Source organism: Catharus ustulatus, unplaced genomic scaffold, assembly GCF_009819885.2.
Source record: "Catharus ustulatus isolate bCatUst1 unplaced genomic scaffold, bCatUst1.pri.v2 scaffold_54_arrow_ctg1, whole genome shotgun sequence".
Classification (NCBI taxonomy): domain Eukaryota; kingdom Metazoa; phylum Chordata; class Aves; order Passeriformes; family Turdidae; genus Catharus; species Catharus ustulatus.
The window spans coordinates 199,919-206,887 of record NW_024879539.1 but is presented as its reverse complement, the minus strand read 5'-3'; positions in this window follow the sequence as shown (position 1 = coordinate 206,887).

Sequence of the window (6,969 nt, the reverse complement as noted above, 5' to 3'; positions counted from 1 at the left end):
GCCCTCGGCAGCCGGGGCAGGGACTGTAGCTCCTCCTGCCAGGCCCCGCTGACAGCCTTCACTCACCCTCATTGAGCACCTGGAGCCTTTCCTTTTTCCCCCTCAGGTACCGCCCGGTGAGCCCTGTGAACACAGAGCCTGTCACGGCCCCAGTGGCACAGCTCCCTGCCAGCAGCGCTGCCAGCCCTGTGGCCACTCGCCCTCCTGGCCCGGCAGGGCTCAGCCCCGACCCTTGTCGCATGCTGACGCCCGGGCCCGGATGGCGCTGCCGGGGCAGCAGGCGGGGCTGGGGCCGAGCTGCGGCGGGGCGGGGAGGGAGCCCGGGCTCACCCATGAACCTGACGGCCGCCTCTCGCAGGGGCTCCTGTGGGCTCCGCAGGTACGGCAGGGCCTGGCGCAGGTGCTCGGCCGCTCGGCTCCTGTCCTCGGCCAGCTGCAGAGAGCGGCGGCAGGGAAGGGTCGGGGCGGGCTCTGCCCCCTTGCGAGGCACTGCCCGGGGCCGGGGCTCCGTGGGCACCCAGTTCTGGCCCACAGGAGCCTGGGGAAGAGCCTATGCGGCCCCTGGGTCAGCACTGGGCAGGGCCACAGCTGCCAAGCACACACAGTGAGCACCGCGGTCAGAGGGCTTCTCCAGGCTGAGCCTGGCGCTTCCCAGCCATCCTTACCAGGCACTCGGCAAACTTGGACAGCTGCTCCTTCTTCACCAGCTGCTTAAGAGTCCTTCTCTTCAGGAACTTGGCCACACAAATCAGCGTTTCCTGAGAGGCCTGGAGAACAGCAGAGATGCGGAGATGGCCCCACAGCCCAGGGCACAGGACCCTGTCCCTGTGCCAAGGCCTGGAGGAGGCTGCAGCCCACCAGGCACCAGAGCAGGAGGCAGCCGAGCCCCCTGCCAAGGGGGGACACCTGCAACCCACGAGTCCTCACCTGTGCCACGTGTGCATTCTCATTGTGGCAGTGGATGAAGAGTGGGAGCAGGCTCTGCTGCATGTGTGTCTTCAGGGCCTTTTTAACTTTTTCCAGTGGAAGAGTAACCAATGCTTGGTAGAGTAATATGGACACCTGCTGCACCTGGCTGTTGGGCTGTATGAAAGAGGAAAAAAAAAATCTCAGCATCGGCTGCCCAGGGCTCAGCTGGGTACTGGCCTGCAAATGCACAGGGCACAAAGTGTGTGCGGGCTGCACCCAGTGGCTGTGATTTGGGGCACAGAGCCTTACGTGGTCAAAGAGTGGCAGGAGCACCTCAGCCAGCTGCAGAGTGATGGGCCTGGGTATCAGCGTGTCATTTTCCAAGACTATAAAGCTGAGTACTATGATAGTCATCCTGACTATCTCCCCATCTGTGTCGCGCAGCAGCTCCACAAGACTTTCAGTCAGGCTCCACATGATTTTGGTCTGTGCAGAACACAAGCCTGTGAAAGGCTATCCTGCTGCCTCAGGCCCCAGAGGCCAAAGGCATGTCCTGAAGCACTTGGGCAGCTGAACCGGGAGGCAGGAGAGCTGGGAGCAGCTGCCCCAGCACGTGGAGCCCAGACAAGCCCAAGGGGCAGCTTTCCCCAGTGCAGCTTCAGCCACTGCCCCCTTCTCACCATGGGGGGATCATCAGTGAGCTCAAGAAGAGCCCTGAGCGCCAGGTAACGCCTCTCCCTGCACTCGTTCCACAGGTGCCGTGACAAGATTTGTAGGACACGTTTACCACTGCGTTTGCTCTAGTCCTGGTACTTCAGGACCTGAAAGGCACAGGGCAATGACAGGGGACCTGGCCAGCAGGAGCCCAGAACCACACAGAGCTGGGCCCAGACAGCAGCGCATGGCACGGACACCATCCCAGGCAGCTGTGGCTACAAAAGGGCAGAGATCTGGGAGGCAGCACAGTGAGGCCATGCTGGCCATCAGGCTCACCTCCAATAGGAATGCCAGGGCAGGCAGATCCCAACGTGGCTCCTGTGTACTGAGAAGCTGGAGAAGGTGGTGAAAGATCCAGGAATGCAAGTGTAGGGAGACACAGGACATCTCCCTGGCAGCAGTAAAAGTAACCAAGACAGTGAGCCAGGGCGACAAACCTCTCCCAGGACTGACCCCAAGAGGTCTGGTCTTTGCCCAGCATCCTGGAAGGGGGCCTGGACCATTTGGGAAGCAGCTCCTTGTGGACACCCTCCTCTCCCAGCCTTTTCCAGTCTGCTTGGCCATCCCTTGGTGATGAGACCCTCTAGCCCATGAGCACAGGGACTGTGTGGGGCACCCTGAGCACAGAGCACAAATGTCAGAGGCACTGGAGAGCAGGGGTGTCTCACCTGGCCAGCAGAGCTGTGGCATGGTGCTGGGTGTCAGGACACAGCAGCGTGTCCCAGCCACACTTGCATTCCATTGCCATCACCACATTGTCGTACCACATTTGGCAGAGCAGGGACTTCAGGGTCTCCACTGCAAACCTGTGTGGAGAACAAAGCTCAGGTCATGCTGGGAGCACTGGCTCCTGCCCTGGGGACATGGCAGGGACAGAAGGACTGGCATGGAGAACCTGTTTGGGCTGGCAGCAAAGCCGTGTTCTTCCTGGCATCCCTTCCAGAATTTATCAATCTCCTCTGGTGTATCTAGAGTGCTGACAAGCACTTGCAAGAGCAGGTGCACAAAGAGGCGGGGGAAAAACATCATCACTGTATGTGGGACAAAGGGCACCTGGAGGATCTTCTGCATCACCACAGTTGCCTGCAAAGGACAAAGCACCCCGAGGCAGCGCTCAGTGCCGAGGTGTCCGTGTGGCAGGGCCCGAGCAAGGCAGGGAGAGGCCAGGGGAAAGGCAGGGGGAGCACCAGGCCTGGTGCCCCTGAAGCTGCCCCTAGGCCAGGATTCAGCCCAGCACCTGAGGCAGGGAGATGCAGTGGGGGAAGGAGGGTGGAGAGCTGCTGGAGAGGATGCCTTGGGGTGAGCAAAGGCCAGTTCCAGAAACTCACCGCCAGGGCAAAGACACCAGTTCTGTTCCCATCGGAAGTGCACGTGCTGTGCTCTGGCCAGTTCCCCAGCACATCGAGGAGTCTCAGCCACGCCGGCTTCGCAGTCCTGGGCGAGCACAAGATCGTCCTCCACATGGTCATTGCAGCTCTGTGGAGTCAGAGCTCTGTCTCAGGGCAGTGTCAGACACAGCACCATGGCCTGGGCAGCAGTGGGGACCTGAGCTGGCTGCCAGCTCTGCCTCTGCTTCCTTCCCCTCACCAGGCAACCCAGCCCAGTGGGGGACAGGCCCTGAGGGGCAGGGAGGGAGCATGGCAGCAGGCTCGGGGACTGACATGCCAGGGCTGGGAAAGGGAGCAGTGGGCCCTGGAACTCTCTGTTGGTCAGACACCTGGAACAGGCAGTACAGGGTAATGGGCTGGTGAGCCCTGAGCCCTCTGGGCAGGTGGGCCCCATACCTGTCACACGATGGGGCCACACGCAGGAGAGTCATCACCACATCAGTGGGCTGTGCCTCAGTGAGTTTCAACAGTGTCCTGCCCAGTCTTTTTATGATTTTCTTGCCTATGCATGACCACAATGTTTTAATCTGAAAAGACCTTAAAAGGACACAAAAATCTCCCAAGATGAGACCTGGAGGCATCAAACACAACCCATAGAGACTGGGGGCCCTGGGCTCAGTGCTGTGAAGACTGAGGACTGAAGAGGAGTGGCCTGAGAGGGCTTGAAGGGTGGTTTCAGAGATGGTGGAGCTCTTCTTCATTGTATGAAACAGACTGAGAAAGAAATATTGCCACACAGATCATCGGGGAGGTCCAGACTGGACACAAGGAGAATGGAATTTCTGTCCCAGGGCAGGACTGTGGTGTAATACGTTCCCCAGAAGCCCAAAGCCCACAAAGCCCAAGGCTTTGTGTGGCCAGCCAGAGGCAGGCAGGACACAGAACTGTCAGCAAAGGAAGGGGCCAGACAGGTGGGGCAGCCGGGGGATGACGACAGCCTGCAGGGACAGAGGCGCAGGGCAGGGACACCGTAGGACAGCCTGGGCTGCACAGGGCACAGGGATGGGCAGCAGCTGCAAGGCCCTGCCAGAGCCAACTCCTGCAGCACTTTGGCCATGGCTGCTGGCCCTGGGCCTGAGCCATGAGGAGGGGACAAGTCAGCCTTGCTGTGCTGGGGCCTCATTGCCTCCTTGTCCCTGCTGAGCAGCCTGGCAGGGGCAGCCCTCAGGGCAGGGGGTCCAAGGCCTGAAAGCCCCTCCTGTGCAGGCAGAGCTGCCTTGGGGCAGCTCTGCAGCCGTGGGCCCAGTTCCCTCTGTAGAGCACAGGTCTGGGAGCAGTTGCCTGGCACTGGGGGCTCTGGGAGGGGGCACAGCTGGCTCAGTGTCACATGTCCCCAGTGCCTGGCTGTGGGCAATGCTGGGCAACTCAGTGCAGGCTGGGAAGGAGCTCCATCTCTCTTGCTCAAATGCCATCATTGGGATACTTGGAAGTCTCCCTGAGATTTCCTGCCGAGCTTCCCTCCAGGATGCAAACCTGTCCTGTAGCACCTTTGGGTTATCTGAAAGCCCCAGTAGTGATGCTGTACCCAGCACCAGTACTGCTCCCGCTCCTCCAGCAGCACCTCGATCCTGGCCCAGGTGTGGAATGGTTCTCATCACGGAAGGGAACGATCCTGTTCCAGTCTATCTACTGATCCCATATTTCATACCCCTTCATCCAGCTGATCCCAATGATGCAGGTGTAGAATCTGTACCCCCGCAGGGAAATGTGAGAATCTCATGTGAGAATCCCACTTTTCTGAACACATAAATGTTGGGGGCCTGTGTAAATTTGAGGCTAAAAATGGAGAATTTCAGCCCCAAAAGGGAGAAAATGGACAAAAAATAAGAATTTGGTCCTGGAAGGGAGAATTTGGGAATAAAAAATGAGATTTTGAGAACAGAAAGGGAAATTTGGGTCCAAAATCAAGAATTATTGCTTAGTAATACATAAGCAGAAAGTTGGGTCCTGGAAGGGAGGATTTGGGACTGAAAAATGGAAATTTTGTCACCCAGATGGGAAATTTGGGTCCAAAAAGCAAAATTTGGGAGCAAAAAAGAAGAATTTGGACCTAGAGTTGTGAATTAAAGAATAAAAAAGAGAAATTTGGGACTGAAAAAGGAGAATTTGTGAAAAAAAAAAGGGAATTTGGGTCCAGGAAAGTATAATTTGGGACTGGAAAAGAGAAATTTGGGATTAAAAGGGGAATTTGGACCTAAAAAGTGAGAATTTGGGATTAAAAAATGGAAATTTTAGTGCCCAGATGGGAAGATTTGGATCCAAAACTAGAAATTTGGGAGCAAAAAAAGAGGACTTTGAGGTAAAATTGGGAATTTTTTGGAGTGAAAAGGGGAAATTTGTGTCCAAGAGGGGGAATTTGGTGCAAGAAGGGAGAAATTTGGTCTAAAAAATGGAAATTTGGTTCCAAATAGGAGATTTTGGGGCAAAAAATTGGAATTTGGAACCAAAGAAGGGAATTTGGAGGTAAAAGCCAGAAATTTGGGACTGAAAATGGAAATTGAGGAGCTAAAAAAGTGGATTTTGAAACAGAAATGGGCAATTTGGGCCAAAAAATGGGAAATGTGAGTCCAAAAAGGGGTATTTAGGAGTAAAAATGGAGAATTTTGGCCCCAAAAGGGAGAAAATGGACCAAAAATAAGAATTTGGATGCTGGAAAGGAGAATTTGGGAATAAAAAAGGAGAATTTAAGATGAGAAAGGGAAACTTGGGTCCAAACTCAAGAATTATTACATAAAATGGGAAATTTGGGGCTAAAAAGGAATAATTTGGGTCCCGGAAGGGAGAATTTGGGACTGAAAATGGAAATTTTGTTACCCAGATGGGAAATTTGGGACCAAAAAGCCCAATTTGGGAGCAAAAACGGAGAATTTTAACCTACAATTGGGTATTTGGGAATAATACAGTAAATTCACGAATACAAGCTGCACTGAGTATAAGCCGCATCTCTGGGTGTTGGTAAATATTTCGGTTTTTGTCCATAAATAAGCCGCACCCGAATATAAGCCGCTCTGTCGTTCGCAGCGAGGACCCGCGTGCAATTAGTAACAGAACTGCGGGAGGGCGGGGTTTACTGGCTGAGCTAAGGCTGTGCAGGCTCGGCCCGCTAGGGGCTGCCGACGGGGCCAGGTGGCCCAGCCCGGTGCTGCCGCTCGGGGCTGGCCACCGCTGCCACTGGGCTCGGTCACCCCGGGTCGGCGCTGCCCCGCGGTGGCAGGCAGGGACGGAGCTTCCCCCACTCCTACGGCAGTGGCGGCGGGCGGGGACGGAGCTTTCCCACGCCCGTGGCGCCGGTGGAGGGTGCGGACAAAGCACCCCGCCTTCTCCCCAAGCCATGGCAATGGCTGCGTGGGGCTCCCGTCGGCTCCCCAAGCCGCGGCAATGGCGGCGTGCACTTTGCCCCCCACCCCGGGCTGTGGCAATGGCGGCGCGCACTTCCCCCCCCCTCCCCGGGCCGCGGCAATGGCTGTGCGGGGCTCCCGTCGGCTCCCGGAGCCACGGCAATGGTGGCGCGCCCCCCCCCCTCCTCCTCCCCAGACCGCGGCAATGGCGGCGCGCCCCCCCACCCGTCCTGCCCTGGGCTGCGGCAGAGGAGGGAAGAAGAGAGCTCTCCTGCCTCTCTCCCCGCCCCCCGTGCTGCCTGCAGGGAGCCAGGGCAACACAGTAACACTGTAACTATCGTGGAATGCCGGCTTTTACTGGCAGGTGCTTGGCTTGGTGCCCTGGCTGGCACGTCTGGGGTTGTAAATGTCAGAAAATTATTCACAGATTAGCCGCCCCCGCCTATTAGCTGCACTTCCGGGTTTCCACCAAAATTTTTGTCAAATTGCTGCGGCTTGTATTCGTGAAATTACTGTACTCCAAAGTTTTAGCAAGTTTTTTATTGTGAAACTTCCAGTACTGCTATTAAGTAATTCAAGTGTAATTACAGTAATTTCACGACCATAAGGCGCACTGG